We start from the raw sequence: 15,361 nt of genomic DNA on the forward strand, positions 1-15,361 counted from the left end.
GGATCAACTCAGAGCTCCCCTCGCCATGCGGCGGCTAAAGATGGCGCCCCCGCGCAGCCATGAGCTAACCCACGACGGATACACTGAGCCCTGCAGGAATGACCCTCCACTAGCCACAACCGCCAGAATCTACGGTATGGTCCAACCCCAACACTGCCCCTCATGCCCTCGGGACCGTTTGGGACCCCTCCCGTAGCCCTCACCAGTCCCTAGAGAGGGGAATCAGCGCCCGACAAAGCAGCAGGTCCTACTCACACTTTTTGCCGGCAGCCATCTTCCCCTGCTTCTTCCCTTGCTCCTTCCCCGAGGCGCGCGGGAGCTTCACTGATCTTCGCGGGCTTGTCCAGTGACGTCATCACCCCGCACCGTCTTCCCGCGAGAGCTGGATACCGGGCGCCTGCGCAGTAGAGGGAGGAAGTCTCCAGGCGCCTGCTGCCTTCTCCAAGATGGCCGCCGAGGAGTGCTGCCACGAACGGGACCTCCGGCGCCTGCGCAGAAGAGGGAGGAAGCGGGGGCGCTTACTGCCCCTACCAAGATGGCCGCCGAGGAGCGCTGCCACACGCGGGATCCCGGCGCCTGCGCAGAAGAGAGAGGAAGCGGAGGGGCTTGCTGCCCTCACCAAGATGGCGGCCGAGGAGCGCAGCCACACTGAATGAGGAGGCTGACGGGGACGCAGGCATAGAGGAGCTCTAGGCGCGCTGCAGAGAAGTGTGCATAGCAGCCTCCGCCTGTGCCTGTGCCCCAGAACTGTGGTCTTCCATATACACATACAGTATTCATATACACGCATATAAAACATTCAAACAATAAAAAGGATCTAAGGGAGGGAGGGAGGGGGGAGGGGGGGGGAAGGAGGAGAGGGGGGGAGGAGGAGGGGGAGTGGGGGGGAGGAGGAGGGGGGAGGGGGAAAAGGAGGAGAGGGGGATGGGGGAGGAAGGAGGAGAGGGGATGCAGATGTACACACAATAAAAAGGATCTAAGGGAAAGGGGGGTGGGGGAGGAAGGAGGAGAGGGGGATGGAGGAGAAGAAGGGGGGTGGGAGAGAGGAAGAGAGAGAGATGGGAGGAAGAGGTGGAGTGAGGGGGGAGGGAGAAGAGGTGGAAGAAAGAGGAGGCGAGGGGAGGAAGGAGAAGAAGAAGGGGGGGAGGAAGAAGAGGGGCGATTGGTTGGGTAAACAAAAAACAAGCCAATCCCACCACAGGATTCATAATATAAGGTTTAAAAATAAAATAAAAATTTACTTAAGTCCCTCGACCACGGTCTAGAGAGACTAAAGCCTATCTCTCCCTATAAAGCGCTATCTGGGAAGCTAGACTCCTGACCTGAGATACCTTAGTGATGAGTACAGGAGCCGCTAAGATGCTGAACAACGTAGCCTCCGGAGGTATATAGATAGCGCAGGCATAAGTGGGCAGGGAGACAGGTTATTTCCGCTACGTCTGTGGCACATACACAGAGGGATCTCTGCATAGGGCTACTAGAAGACATGCAACTCACAATCTAAGAGGGGATAGGCTCCTTGGAGGGTATAGTCAGACTGACGAGGATTAATCACTTGATATGTTAGGCTCGGATTCACGGAGGGCAGGGTACATCTGTTCATCAGTGTAGATATCCTCATACATGGTAGAGTTACCCAGAAGAAAAGGGCTGCTGTGGACATGATCTTCTCAGACTGGAGGTATATGAGTTAACATTCTCCAAGGAACTAAGTAGATGAGCTCCAAATTGGTAACGTGGTTCAGGGAGGGTGACAGAAGGTTAGACACAGGGCAAAGTTTTTCGTTATGTTTGGAGGTGTTTATTGATATGCAGTTTCTGTTCCAGTTTCCATCGTTGAAGAGTTTAACGGAGTTACATATAGTAGCTGATTATGAAAAACACGCCGGCGGGATCCCCCGTATTGGCGTGCATGCATTTCCACTTTCGATCCCTGAGAAAGAGGGATCGCACACAAGTCCCAGGGAGGTCGGGTCCCAGCAAGACGGAGAGATCCCTCTATAAGACTGGACCAGGAGACCAACCCCATGGGCGCAAGAGACACACTCGGGGGCTCCCGAGGTGGATTCTTGTTTTTTTATTATTTGATGTCTCTGCAATATTGTCGTTATATATGCATGTTATTTTTTGTTTCCTCCCTAATGTTCTTACCTGCATGTGGTCCCCCATCCCCCGCCTTCCCACCCTCCCTTCCCCCCCTCCCCCTCCCACCTCTCACCCTCCCACCTCTCCCTCCCTTCACCTCTCAGGGGAACATCGTCCACACCGTCAAAACACACAACAGATGGTACAGATGCGTCTCAGCACTACAGACCGGACATGCTCCAGGGATGGATTCTTGGGTGAGTCCAAAGATTTCACGAAGCTATCACACACACACTTTAATAAATGGCGTTGATACTTATTTCCCATAACGTACAGGGCTTTAACAACCCAACCAAACGGAAGTTGGCCTTTACAGACTATAAAAGGAAACATGCTGAAATCCTTTTTCTACAGGAGACACACTTTAGTAAATCAAGTGCCCCTAAATATCTTGACAAAGATTTCACCCAGGTTTTCACATCAGCAGCAGCAGTCAAAAAACGGGGGGTAGCTATACTATTCCGGAACAGCATTCCGTTCGAGGTGCAGTTAACTAAACGTGATACGGATGGTAGATACATCATTGTTGTAGGAACAATTAGGGGGCAGAGAATCACGTTGGCCTGCTTATACGCTCCCAGCGAGAAGAACACGATCTTTTTCGATAAGTTCTTCAGAACCCTAAACTCAGTAGCCCAAGGGAGCGTCGTACTCGCGGGTGACTTTAACATAGTCATGCAACCGCACATGGATAGGTCAGGGGTCGTAGGTCAGTACAACAAAGGAGCGGGTGTATCTTTGCGCCGGGGCCTCAAGACCAACCAATTGTCAGATATATGGAGGGAACTACATCCGGCGGACAGGGATTACACTTTCTTCTCTCACCCACACGGCTCGTACAGCAGAATTGATTACTTTTTTGTGTCCTGTCAACTGGTTCCTGAGGTTACCCGAGCAGGGATCCATGATATTTCATGGTCAGACCATGCACCAATAGAGCTAAGGTGCAATAATATCCGAACTGATAGACCTGGGACGAACTGGAAACTTAATGAATCAATCTTAAAAATACCGGAAATATGTGATATTATTGGCAACGAGATTGACCAATTCTTCAATATCAATACGGGCTCTGTTGACTCACAGCTTGTCCTATGGGAAGCCCATAAAGCAACGTTACGCGGCACGTTAATAAATATCACAGCCAGACGAAAGAGAGAAAGAGAGTCCAAAATTATCAATCTCCAAAACAAATTACAGACTTTCTCCTCTAACCATAAAAGGAATTTAGACCCCAAAACCTTACAAGAGGTAAAAGATGTCAAAATTGAACTTAACATGCTACTAGCTTCCAGAGCTGACAATTCACTGAGTTGGTCAAAGAGAAAATTTTACGAGAAAGCGAACAGGCCGGATACAATGCTGGCCCGCATGCTAAAGGACAGGCAAGCTAAGTATAACATCCAAGCTATACGCTTAAAATCTGGTATCCCCACGTCTAATCCTCAGAAAATTGTAAACGAATTCGGCTCCTTCTATGAAACACTGTATAACGGTGAAAAAGTGGCACATAACTCTACAACGAGCGGTGCCCTAAGAGATTTCTTAGCCAGCTCGGAACTAGGGAGATTGACGGACACTGATAGAGCAGTTCTGAATGCTGACTTCACTATGGAAGAACTATCTCAGGCCATTAAAGAACTGAAGCCATCAAAGGCCCCTGGGCCTGATGGATTCTCAGGGCTTTACTATAAGAAATTTATAAAGCTGCTCGCCCCAAGGTTGCTCCGCATGTTTAACGCTATTTTAGCGGGAGCCCCCATCCCCAAGGAGATGTTAAAGGCGTCAATATCACTAATTCATAAAACTGGGAAAGACCCGCTAGACTGCAAAAGTTACCGGCCTATATCATTAATTAACACTGATGTTAAATTATACGCTAAATTATTGGCCAATAGACTTAGTCTCATCCTACCCAGACTTATACACCCAGATCAAGTCGGATTTATCAAGGGCCGGCAAGCAGCGGATAATACACGACGATTTATTGATCTGTTGGATTTGGCAAATAGTAAGGCAACTCAAAGCATGTTGTTAAGTCTGGATGCAGAAAAAGCTTTCGATAGGATAGACTGGCCATATCTAAAAGAGACGCTTGCGACATTTGGCTTTGGAGATCGGGTGAGTGAGGCGATTCTATCGCTGTACTCTGACCCCACCGCCAGGGTCATACACCAAGGCTACCCCTCTCTGCCATTCCAAATAAAGAGTGGCACGAGACAGGGCTGCCCATTATCCCCGCTTTTATTTGCCCTATGTATCGAACCACTGGCGGCACAAATCAGAGGAAACCCAGACATCTCAGGGTTAAACGCATACTCCCAGACCCATAAAGCGGCCCTGTATGCGGATGACATCCTCTTGATTATCACAAAACCCCTTACATCCCTACCAAACCTCTTCGACCTACTAGATCGATTTTCTAAGGTCTCCGGCTTCAAAATCAATCAATCCAAATCGGAAGCCCTCAACATCAACCTCCCTAGACACATGGAGAAATTACTAAAATTAAATTTCAAATTTAATTGGCAACAAAACCACATAAAATACCTGGGTGTCCACATCACCAAAACTGTAAAAGACGTGTACAATGCAAATTACCCCAACCTGATTCGGACCTTAAAATCTGATTTACGGAAGTGGACATCCAAAAGGATATCCTGGATTGGACGTATCCATAGTGTCAAAATGAATTTACTCCCCCGTTTATTATACCTCTTCCAAACTCTCCCAGTGCCACTCAGTTGGAGGGACTTGCACTCACTTCAATCTGAAATATCCAAATTCATCTGGGGAGGTAAAAAACCAAGAGTAAGTAAATTAAATATGAAACGATCTGTGGCGGCGGGCGGCCTGGCTGTACCCTGCCTGGTATCATATTACAAGGCGGCACAATTAAGTCAGATTGTACAATGGCATTCTAACCCAAAGTTAAAGAGATGGGTGGAATTAGAAAATGCTGCATGTGCACCTCTGGAACTGAGCAGCTTAATTTGGTTACCTAAAACGGCGCGAAAATTTACCGCCATGCCGCTCTCCTCGATGACCAACTCAGTGTCAATTTGGGAGTCTACGAAATTTCGGTATTCCCTTACGACAAAACATTCTATGGCAACACCCATTTGGAATAACCCTGATTTCGCTCCAGGTCTATCAGTCAGTAATATCTCAATCTGGAGACAGAGGGGCTACAATCGGATTAGAGATCTGGAGGGTCACGACAGAAAAATCAAAACATTCGACCATATCAGGGAAGAAAAAGAGATCCCTCACTCAGAATTCTTTAGATACCTCCAGATCAGGGCATTTTATAACAAACTTGCCCCATACCCCCTATTAACATCTTTCGAAAAGCTCTGTCTGGCTGAGACCGACACGAAGGGACTTACATCTCAGCTATACGGAGAAGTGATCAGTTCTGGTGAACATGAGCAGCAGATACCCTCATTCCGTTCTCAATGGGAAACAGATCTGGGAGAAAACTTAGAAGATGAAGAATGGAGCGCCATATATATGGCCACAGCGAAGAGCTCCATATGCACCACGCTCAAGGAGAACGCATATAAAGTCCTAATGCGATGGTACCTCACCCCACTGAAATTATCAAGGTTTGTGCCGGGTTCCTCTCCCCTGTGCCCCCGCCAGTGCGGAGGAACAGCCGACCTGTTACATATGCTGTGGTCTTGTCCACGGATCTCTCCACTGTGGGAAGCGATTAGACATTGGATACAGAGACTGTTCGATCTCACCATTCCCCCAGACCCGTGGTTGTTCCTACTGAACAGGCCATTGACGGGCCTTTCCAAAACAAATAACAAACTAATTGCCCATTTCGCAATTGCAACGCGGTGCGAGATCGCAGCATTATGGAAACAATCTGATATTCCAACCATCCCAAAGATTCGGAATCGAATTTGGTTCATTTGCCAGATGGAAAAATTAACGAGTTTAGTTAACGATACTGGTGACAATTTTCTAAAAGTCTGGACGCCTTGGCTGGCACAGACAGATATCCCGGGGATTGAGAGGTCCTCAATATGGCTCTGATAACAGTAGGTGCGTTCTCCTTGGGAGGGGCTTACAGGAAGTATTCTATTCACCCAGGACCCCTTATAGCAACATTATAACATAAGTAATAAGAGAGACGACTCAGCTTGCAAACATCTGCGATGCTTAGCACGGAGCCACGTGCCGCACATACTACCAATGCACTCCCCCTACCTCACCCCCAACCTACCCCTCTCCCCTCCCCTCCCGCCTCAATTTTTTTTTTTTTTTTTTTTTTTTTTTTTTTTTTTTTTTTTTTCTGTGAGTATGTATTGTCTCCCCTTTTAAGTTGAGTTATATGTGTCTGTCTGTCCATTTAAGTAGAGTCGGCTTGGACTATATAGTCCACACCAAAGTACCCGGAAGACCGGGTCCCGAAGCACAGCAGGACCTCGTTGTTACTTATATAATTGTTAAAATATTGTTTGCATACAAGACAAAAGTATTCTGTAATGTATTTTATGCTGTCTTGATTCAATAAAATTTAAGTTATAAAAAAAAAAAACTCATTACAAATGGCATTGAGTTGAATAAAAACTAATACTAAAGAACTGATTTATTTAAAAAAAACATATAATGTTTCACGTTTTGCTGCTTTAATACTACATACGTTTTTCCTCTTCTAGAATTCTTAGTGATTCCTTCAGGTAGAAGTCTCTGCTCATAATTACCCTGTCTCCTACTTTGTCATCAGCTGTAATCACAATAGGTTCATTCTCTTTTAGTACTTCTAGGGCTAATTTTTCCCTTTTTGGTTAGATTGTGTTAATTTTTGTGTTTTGATTGTGGGTTATATTTGGAGATGCATATTTTCACGGCGAGTTTATTTCTATTTAGTGAAGTCACTTGCGCTGTTTTGTTTTTTTCGGGAAGATGCTTATCTACATTAAACTCACTACAGGCATACCCCGGTTTAAGTGCACTCGCGAGTAAGTACATCTCGCTCAATAGGCAAACGGCAGCTCGCGCATGCGCCTGTCAGCACGTCCTGAACAGCAATACCGGCTCCCTACCTGTACTGAAGCTGTGCGCAAGCGGGGAGACTATAGAGTCTGTTACACATGCGTTATTTATATCAGTTATGCTTGTATATGACGATTGCAGTACAGTACATGCATCGATAAGTGTGGAAAAGGTACTGCTTCACTTTAAGTACATTTTCGCTTTACATACATGCTCCGGTCCCATTGCGTACGTTAATGCAGGGTCTGCCTGTACTGTTAAGGTGAAATAATAACAATAGCATGTTCTTCTATAGCGCTGCTAGTTTTACGTAGCGCTTTACAGAGACATTTTGCAGGCACAGTCCCTACCCCGTGGAGCTTACAATCTATGTTTTTGGTGCCTCAGGCACAGGGAGATAACGTGACTTGCCTAAGGTCACAAGGAGCTGACACCAGGAATTGAACCAGACTACCCTGCTTCAAACGCTCTGTGCCTGTCAGTGTCTTTACTCACTGAGCCGCTCCCTCTCCCTGGTCCATGTATTTCACAGTTATCCATTAACAATAACTACTACAATGTATGAGAGTTATATCAGCTGGATCATCTATGAGTGGTCTGATCCATGGACAACAGCTTATGGTGAAGCTTACCAATGGCATCCATAAGAGAAAATGGTATGCTCTTTTTATAGTAAGTGCACTTTACCTTGTGACTGCTTGTGCCTATCTTTACAGAATATGTGTTCATATTATTGCTCCTGTTAAAGTTCTTTGATGGGCAAACACTGGGTTCTCTCCCCTAACAATGAATGTTGAAAGGACATTTTATTTGTAGGGTTGTTTTTATGTACATACTGGGTTTATGATAAATTATTTAGTGTGTTACTTGTATTGTATTTATTTATTGGTGCTGGGAACATTGTGTTTTTGTATATGAGGTTTTTTTTAAAATATATGAAATGATTCAAACTACTGCTTATGTCGTTTTCTTTTCACTAACTATGGAAGTAATTCTATATCTGCCAAAGCAGCCGTTTTTGGATAAAAATGTCCTTTGAAGTCAATGACCCAATGAAAGGTCATTGGTCATATGGGACCTGAAACATTGTCTTTCCACTGTTCTTGGCTGTCACATTAAATGGAGAATTGACAAGGAAATGCAAACAGCGCACCGGGGATCAGTAATATAAAAAATGTATACATTTAATATCAAAACAAAGAATCACTATGTCCAACACAGGACCAGATGATTGTATGTAAAACCCAATAATGCTACACAAGCAATAACAGAAGCAATCAGCTAAATCCTTAAATGAGATAACCAACCACAACAAAAACAATACAAATATAAAATATGCAAATCTACATATACAGAAACCAGTGCATAAATTAATAACAGAAATTAAATGCAAGTGCAAAAAAACAACAACCACAATCAGTCCATGTCCAGTCCGATACAAAAGTAATGCTTGATGCATTAGCCAAACAAAAAGCCAATTTTGACTGCTCATTTGCATGTTATTACCCAGAATCCCTTGCTGCAATGGAAGCACTGTATGTTAAGACAGGGGCGGGCAAACTTTCTGTGCTGCGCCCCCCGCCTACTAGCCCCTATGCTCGCACCGCCCTTACCTAATATCTAGCATCAAATGACGCTTGGGGTCATGTGATATCACGTGACCCCTGCGGCGTCATTTGATGTGCGCTGCTATGGCGATACGCACGTCACATGACCCCGCGGCATCATTTGACACCATATTGCCATGGCGATGCGTCGCTGAAGATAAGGTAGAAGTCCACGCCTCCCCCAGAATAATCTTGCTCCCCCCACTTTGCGCACCCCTGTAGTTAAGAGATGAAAGGGAAAGGCCGGGTTGCAGACCTGTCTGAGACGTGATCACAAGTGATACAGTACTTTTATTTTCAGACCTACAGAACACTCTATACGGGCAGTCCTCGGTTATCCGACACAATGCGTTACTCAAAATGGCGTTGGATAGCGAAACGTTGTAAAGCGAAACACATTTTCCCATAGGAACACTGTTTAAATGAAAGGTTCCGTTCCTGAAGGCATTTTTAACACTAAAATACACCAAATATTTAACGCAGGCAATAATATACGCAGCACACACATAAATTATATAGTGTATATACTGTATTATATATTGTGTCTTTATTTATATAGCACCATAAATATACATAGCGCATCACCGTAGTAATATATGTTGTGATCATATAAATAACAAATAATATAAATAACAGGTCATTGGAATACGTGCTTCAGACACACTGTAAGAGTAACATTAAGGAAGAGGAGTCCCTGCTCTGAGGAGCTTACAATCTAATTGGTAGGTAGGGGAACATATAGAGACAGTAGGAGGGAGTTCTGGTAAGTGCGTCTGCAGGGGGCCAAGCTATATATATCATGTGTCCAGGATTATAAACAGTGCTATTCATATGCTTCTTTAAGCAAATGTGTCTTAAGGTGGGTCTTAAAGGTGGATAGAGAGGGTGCTAGTCGGGTATTGAGGGGAAGGGCATTCCAGAGGTGCGGGGCAGAAAGTGAGAAAGGTTTAAAGCGGGAGAGGGCTTTAGATACAAAGGGGGTAGAAAGAAGACATCCTTGAGAAGAACGCATGAGTCGGGATGGTGCATAGCGAGAAATTAGGGCTGAGATGTAAGGAGGGGCAGAAGAGTGTAAAGCTTTAAAAGTGAGGAGAAGAATGGAGTGTGAGATGCGGGATTTGATCGGAAGCCAGGAGAGGGATTTCAGGAGGAGAGACGTGGAGACAGATTTAGGAAAGAGTAGAGTGATTCTGGCAGCAGCGTTTAGGATAGATTGTAGGGGAGACAGGTGAGAGGCAGGGAGGCCGGACAGCAGGAGGTTGCAGTAATCGAGACGGGAGAGAATGAGGGCCTGAGTCAGAGTTTTAGCAGACGAATAACAGAGGAAAGGGCGTATCTTTGTGTTATTGCGGAGGAAAAAGCGACAGATTTTAGAAACGTTTTGAATGTGAGGGGCGAATGTGAGAGAAGAGTCGAGTGTGACCCCTAGGCATCGAGCTTGGGCTACTGGGTGAATGATCGTATTTCCAACAGTAATGTGGAAGGAGGTAGTAGGACCAGGTTTGGGAGGAAGTATAAGGAGCTCTGTTTTTGCCATGTTAAGTTTCAGTCGACGGATGGCCATCCAGGATGATATTCCAGAGAGACATTCAGAAACTTTGGTCTGTATAGCAGGTTTAAGGTCACGGGTTGAAAGGTAAATTTGTGTGTCGTCAGCATAGAGGTGATATTTAAACCCAAAAGATGTGATTAGGTCACCTAGAGAGAGTGTGTAAAGAGAAAAGAGAAGGGGTCCCAAGACAGAGCCCTGGGGTACCCCCACAGAGAGATCGATAGAGGACGAGGTGTGTCACGATTGTGCTCGCCACAAACCAGGGTCGGAACGCGTTGCTGAGGTGGGGAACCGACCTTAGACCGTGCTGGCTGATTCGGAATGCGAAATCCATAGTCAAACGAGCCAGGGTCGGGACTGGAGAGAGCAGCGTAGTCAGTGGACGAGCCAGGGTCAGGATTGGAGATATCAGGGTAAACATAGTCCAAGCAGGGAGTCAGCATCAGAAAATCAAGCAGGTCCTCCTGCTTCAGCGTAATTGCTGCAGGTCGGGAACGGGGTTTGCGCGAGTGGCGTCCACGGCCCATGGCGCCGGTCTCAGGAAGGAGAAGGCTGACCAGAGTGGGCACACCACCAGGCAGCACTGGTAAACCAATGCTTCAGCGCAGGTGTCCAGAATGGCCTGTGCATGGAGAGAAAGCTACAGACCTCAGGACTCAGCAGACAGGCCACTGCCACGGAAAGGGCAGCAGGCCTCAGGGAACAGGGAGCTGAAGTAAACGCTGGAGATCCTCCGCTTCAGCACAGGAACCAGGACACGGCCTCTGCAATGGAGAGAGAGCAGCAGACCCCATGAACCAGGAAACACAGGCCTCAGCGAAGTAGCAGCAAGCCTGGAGGAAACTGGAACAAGTACCACGAACTAGAACAGAAACAGGGATATGTGACGAGAGATAACAAGCCTGGGGCTAGTGGCAAAACACATGTAACATCCAAGGATTATGCTCGGCAGAGAAGCATTGTGGGGAATGCTGTATTTAAAGGTCAGCGAACCAATAGCAGAAGGGGCGTGTGACAGCATTGCTCTAATGACTGAACCCAGGCTGGGGCTACAGTCATAGCTTGCACAGCTGCTGTAGATACCAGGGGGAGTGTTCCAGGACTGCACATGTCTGTAAGGCAAGGTAAGCAGTAAACTGAGGTGTGGATTCCTTACAAGGTGTTAGCAAAAGAGACACTCAAAGTACGATGGAAGAGGTAAGAGGAGATACAGGATAGAGCTTTGTTCCGAATACCAAGAGTATGGAGAATGTGGAGGAGAAGAGGGTGGTCCACGGTGTCAAATGCTGCAGAGAGGTCGAGTAATATGAGCACAGTGTAATGACCTCTGTCTTTGGCAGCATGGAAGTTGTCGGTTATTTTAGTGAGGGCTGTTTCAGTAGAGTGAGCAGTGCGGAAGCCATATTGTAGAGGGTCTAGAAGAGAATAGGTGTTGAGAAAGTGTAGCAATCGAGAGATTACAAGACGTTCAAGGAGTTTGGAGGCAAAAGGCAGGAGGGAGACAGGTCGATAGTTAGAAGGACAGGTAGGGTCAAGCTTGCTGTTTTTGAGCAATGGTATAACGGTTGCATGCTTGAAGGAGGATGGAAAAGTACCAGAGTAGAGGGAAGAGTTAAAGATCTGTGTGAGCATAGGGATTATAGAAGGAGCAAGAGGTTTTAGGAGATGGGATGGAATGGGATGAAGAGGGCAGGTGGTAGAGGGAGAAGAGAAGATCAGCAGTGACACATCCTCCTCCAAGATAGCAGAAAAAGAGTCAAGAAAAGCAGGAGAGTTAGGAAGCGGTGTGGGATGGGAGGGGGCAACAGATGGGATGTTCTGACGTATGGATTCCACCTTTTCCTTAAAAAAGTCAGCAAAGTCCTGAGGTGAGATGGAGGAAGAAGAGGAGGCAGCCGAGGGTGGTCTGAGTAGAGAGCCAAAGACAGAAACGAGTCGGCGTGGGTTAGACTTGTGCGTGTTGATTAGTGATGAAAAGTAGGTTTGTTTAGCCTGAGAGAGGGCAGAGTTAAAACAGGATAGCATCATTTTATAGTGAAGGAAGTTTGCGAGCGTATGAGATTTCCTCCAGAGGTGTTCAGAGGAGCGAGTGGAGGAACGCAGCATGCTCGTGTGGGAATTTAGCCAGGGTCTGGGGTTAGAAGGGCGAGGACGGCTGAGAGAAAGCGAGACATGTAGATCAAGAGAGGAGGATAGGGTGGAGTTATAGTTCCTGACCAGGTTGTCAGGGTCTGAAGCAGAACTGAGAGAGGAGAGGGAGGAGCGTACAGTGGACTCAAAAGCTGGTAGATCAATAGAGCGCAGGTTTCTGCAAAAACGAGGGCTAGATGGAGATGAAGAGGGGGAGAAGCAGGAGAGAGAAAATGAGATAAGGTGATGGTCAGAGAGCGGAAAAGGAAAAATGGAGAAATCGATGAGAGAAAAGTTTTTAGTGAAAACCAGGTCTAGGTAGTGTCCATCCTTGTGGGTGCTGGCTGCAGTCCACTGTTGAAGGCCAAAAGAAGAGGTTAGAGAAAGAAAGCGGGAGGCCCAAAGAAGAGAAGGGTCATCAATGTGGCAGTTGAAGTCCCCAAGGAGAAGAACAGGGAAGTCTGAGGAGAGAAAGAAAGAGAGCCAGGATTCAAAGTGAGAGAGAAAGGCAGAAGGGGGATGAGTAGAGGTAGGTGGGCGATAGATGACTGCTACGTGGACAGGGAGAGGCGAGAAGATCTGGACTGTGTGAACCTCAAAGGAGGGAAAAGCAAGAGATGGAGGAATAGGAAGGGTTCGGTAACGGCAGAGAGAGGAGAGCAGGAGCCCCACGCCTCCACCCCTGCTATCAGGGTGCGGAGTGTGGGAGAAGGAAAGGCCACCATAAGGCCTCGGGCATGGTCAGCACTTATGCGTTGACCCGTGCTGAGGTGCGCTTACGCTCGGCACCGAGTCCCTGCAGCCGCAATGAGAGCGGCTTTAGCAGGGGCACGCTTGCGGAAGCGTAAGTCTTAGCAAAATTTAAAATTTTCTCGCTCATGGGAGCGCAGGGCCGGTCACGTGAGCGGTTCGCCCAATGAGGGCGAACCAGCTCCGTGACATCACTGGCCCTCCCCCCGACACGCCCCCGGACGGCGCACGGTCTAAGGCCAGGGAAAGCACTTGCTTTGCATCAGCCTCAGCGCGCCTCCGCCCGGCATCACTCACCATGGACGCAGCCTAAGAGAGGGCAGCTTCCAGAGCAGAGTCAGACTGAGTGAGCCAGGTCTCAGTTATAGCAAATAGAAGCAGGGAGTGAGAGAGATGAAGTCATGCACGGAGAGGAACTTGTTAGACAGGGAGCGAGCATTCCAAAGGGCACAGGAGAATGGGAGAGAGGAGGGAGGGTGGCAGGGGATGGGTATGAGGTTGGAGGGGTTGACACCAGAAGGAGTAGAAGTTGCCTGTGGTAGGCGAGGACGAGAGCATGTAGAAATAAGGCAGGGACCAGGATTGGGAGAGAAATCCCCAGAAGCAAGGAGGAGAAGCATGGAAAGAAAGAGGATGTGTGAGGAGGATTTGTAGGGGTGTGTTTTAGGGCAGGGGGTATAGCTGTGTAGTGACAGAAGGCGCAGGTAAGAAAGGAGTTCATGTGAACTGAGAAGTGGGGAAGAAGGAGAGATGGAGATATATGAATACAGTTAGAGACATGGAGGCTGGTGGAAGGAAGTGCATAATTTGAAAATAAGTGAGGTCACAGCAAATATAAAAAGTAAAGGTGACATCACAGCAATCAGTAAGTGCTGAGATGTGCAGTCTGGGATGATATGCTCCTTTCCAGCGTAGATCAAATGCAGGAATCTGAAGCAGTAGGTGTTGTCCACTTTTCTACTTCTTTTTGAACTTCCTTATATATAATATAACATAATAAATAATATATTATATAGTATAATATAATATTATATAGTATGATATAATATTATATATATGCTCTTACAACGCTTTGCAACGTTGTTTATGTGTACACAAAGCGCAAAGCGTCGTAAGAGCGTCGGATAAGCCGTTTTGGCGTTGTAAAAATGAACATAGGTATGCATTGCATAGCGTTGGATAAGCCATTCGTTCTAAAACGGGGACTGCCTGTATGCCGACTAATGAAATGGTCAGATATATCAGCCAATCAGAACGCCTTCTTCTTAGAACGTTGTCAACCAATCTATTGGGTTACCAGTCACAGCGCAACGTTCCAAATGCTGCAACGCAGAGTTAGGCCTCGGTCCCGCTGCGCTCGTTGGCGCGGGCGGCAATGTAGCGAGTTCCCCACCAGCAGGGGAATCCTCGCGAGCCGGTCCCGGTCCCCCCTGGCTGCACAGCTGACTACACGCTGTGGCGCGTCAGCCGCTGGAGACACAAGAGAATGGTGTTTCCTAGCGTTGACGCGTGACGTGTGTGGCTGTGAGCCAATGGGGAGGGGAGGCTTCGGGAGGAGGAGAGGCTTCGGGGAGCGGGGAGGAGTGTGGAGTGAAAGCAGGTGAGTGCCTGTCTGTGTGTCTGAGTGCGTGTGTGCGTGCCTGTATGTGTGTGCCCGAGTGCGTGAGTGCCTGCCTCTGTCTGTGTGTGTGTGTATGAGTGCGTGAGTGCCTGCCTGTGTGTGCGCGCGTGTGTGTGTGTATGAGTGCCTGCCTGTGTGTGCGCGCGTGTGTGTGTGTGCGCGTATGAATGAGTGCCTGCGTGTGTGTGTTTAAACTTACTTTCCAGCTCCAGCCCGAGTCCGTGGAGGGAGAGTAGCGGGTCCCTCCGCTCAAGCCACGCCCCCCCTCCCTGTCAAACCGCCCACCTCCCGCTCCGGCTCCCGCTCCCTACAGACCGCATATCGCGGTCTGTGTATCTCAGCGCACCGCCTGTCAGCAGTGCGGGTGCGCTGACTCTGGGAGCGGGGCCTTAGCCTTATAAAGCGAGTCATTCAGCATCCCACATTGCGCATGCGCAGCAAAGCACGCGTAAACTAGAGCGAGGCAGCTAACTGCCTCGAGCTTTTCCTGTTGTCATGGAGATGGGAGTGACTTCCGCCCTGAGTTGGGCGTGGCATACTTCATTA

The sequence above is a fragment of the Ascaphus truei genome, chromosome 3 (genome assembly GCF_040206685.1).
Source record: "Ascaphus truei isolate aAscTru1 chromosome 3, aAscTru1.hap1, whole genome shotgun sequence".
NCBI classification, from domain to species: domain Eukaryota; kingdom Metazoa; phylum Chordata; class Amphibia; order Anura; family Ascaphidae; genus Ascaphus; species Ascaphus truei.